Below are 2420 nucleotides of genomic sequence, written 5' to 3' on the forward strand. Positions count from 1 at the left end.
CCATGGTCTTGGATTCAAAGTCTTAGTATTGTTAAGATGGCAACATTCCCCAAATTGATCTACACATTCAGTGCAATCCCTATCAGGATCCCAGATGGCTTCTTAGTAGAAACTGCCAAGCTCATTGTAAAACCATATGGAATTGTAAGGGACCCAGAACAGCCAAATCAATCTTGAAAAAGAAGAACAAAGTTGGAGCACTCACAATTCCCAATTTTAAAACTTACTACAAAACTACTATCATCAAGACATTGTAGTCCTGGCATAAAGATAGGAAGATAAATCAAAGGAACAGAATTGAGAGTCCAGAAATAAACCCACATGTCAACTGATTTTCAACAAAGGGGCCAAGACTATTCAATGGAAAAAGAATGGTCTTTTCAACAAATGATGCTGGGATAACTGGATATCCACATGCAAAAGAATGAAGGTAAATCCCTACCTCATGCCATATACATAGATTAACTCAAAATGGATCAAAGACGTAAATGTAAGAGCTAATACTATAAAACTCTTAGAAGAAATATAGGGGTAAATCTTCATGGCCTCAGCCATGGCACAGGATTCTTAAATACAACACTAAAAGCATAACCAACAAAAGAAAAATAGATAAATTAGATTTATCAAAATTGAAAACTTTTGTTCATCAAAGGACACCATCAAGAAAGTGAAAAGACATGTAATCCTAGCACTCTGGGAAGCTGAGGTAGGAGAATCACTTGAGCTCAGGAGTTTGAGGCCAGCCTGAGCAAGAGTGAGACACCATCTCTACCAAAAATAGAAAAAATTAGCTAGGTGTGGTTGTGTGCACCTATAGTCCCAGCTACTCAGGAGGATCACTTGAGCCCAGGAGTTTGAGGTTGCAGTGAGCTATGATGACGCTACTGCACTCTACCCAGGGTGACACAGTGAGACTGCCTCAAAAGAAGAAGAAAAGAAGAAAGAAAGAAAGAAAGAAAGAAAGTGAAAAGACAATCCACAGAATGGGAGAAAATATTTGCAAATTACATATCTGTTAAAGGACTTATATCTAGAATATATAAAGAACTCTTACAACTCAGTAACAACACATATAACCCAATTTTTGAAATGGGCAAAAGATCCTAATAGACATTTCTCTGAAGAAAAAGTACAAATTACCAAGTGCATATAAAAGATGTTCAACATCATTAATCATCAGAGAAAAGCAATCAAAACCACAATGAAATATCACTTCATACCCATTAGAATGGCTATAATAAAAAAGTCAGATAATAACAAGTTTTAGCAGGGATATAGAGAAATCAGAACCTTCATACACTGCTTATGGGAATATAAAATGGTACAGCAACTTTGGAAAAAAGTCTGGCAGTTCCTCAAATAGTTAAGCATGGAGTTACCATATGACCCAGCAATTCCATTTCTAGCCAGAGAGATTAAAACATATGTCCACACAAAAACTAGCACAGGAATGTTCATAGCAGCATTATTCATGAAAGCAGAAAGATAGAAACAATCCAAATGTCCAGATCTGATGAGGAGATAAACAAAATTGTTATATCCATGCAATGGAATATTATTTGGCCATAAAAAGGAATAAAGTACTACATGCTACAACATGGATGAACACTGAAAACATTATGCTAAGTCAAAGAAACCAGTTATAAAAGTCCATATATTGTATAATTCCATTTGTATGAAATGTCTAGAATAGGCAAATCTATAGAAGCATAAAGCATCTAAGTGGTTACCTAGGACAGGGGAGGGGAGGTCAGGTAGATGGGAGGATGGAGGGGGATAATAGCTAAAGGGTATGGGCTTTTTTTTTTTGAGGTGACGACGACGTTTTAAGATTGACTATGGTAATGGTTACACAACCCTTTGATTATACTAAAAACGATTGAATTATGTACCTTGAATAGGTTATTTGCATGTGAATTATAACTCAGTAAAGCTTTATTAAAAAGCACCATACTGAGAAAGATGTTAAAATCTCCTAGTATGATTGTAGATGGTCTATTTTCCTTGTTGTTCTGTCCTTTTGCTTTACACATTTTGAATCCATGTTATTAGGCACATGCAGATAAAATTGTAATATCTTATTTTGATAAAGTGGACTTTTTAGAAGTACAATGTGATCTTTATCTTTAATAATGCTTTTTTTGTTATATCTGCAATGTATTTATACCAGCTTTTTTTGTTATTCCAAAACAATAAAACCAAAAATAAACCTTTTTATACATACATATTTGTGCACTTGAACAAATACAGCAGATTAAATTCTTTGAAGTGCAATTGCTGGGTAAAAGGATATGTAGGATTTAAATTTGACAATGCCAACGTGTCCTCCAAAGATACTGCAGCAATCACACAATCCCACTGAGTGTATCAGAGTGCTTCTACATGGACATCTTAAAATTAGCATTTCTTTTGCTCTATTA

General features: G+C 34.8%; 1 protein-coding gene across 2 annotated transcripts in view; it reads right to left on the reverse strand.

Moving 5' to 3' along the window:
* The window catches only part of CFAP57 (cilia and flagella associated protein 57), an 85636-nt gene that overhangs the window by 60620 nt on the left and 22596 nt on the right, over positions 1-2420 (reverse strand). The gene's annotated exons all lie outside the window — the stretch shown is intronic.

Source organism: Propithecus coquereli, unplaced genomic scaffold (genome assembly GCF_000956105.1).
Source record: "Propithecus coquereli isolate 6110/MARCELLA unplaced genomic scaffold, Pcoq_1.0 Scaffold299, whole genome shotgun sequence".
Lineage (NCBI taxonomy): Eukaryota > Metazoa > Chordata > Mammalia > Primates > Indriidae > Propithecus > Propithecus coquereli.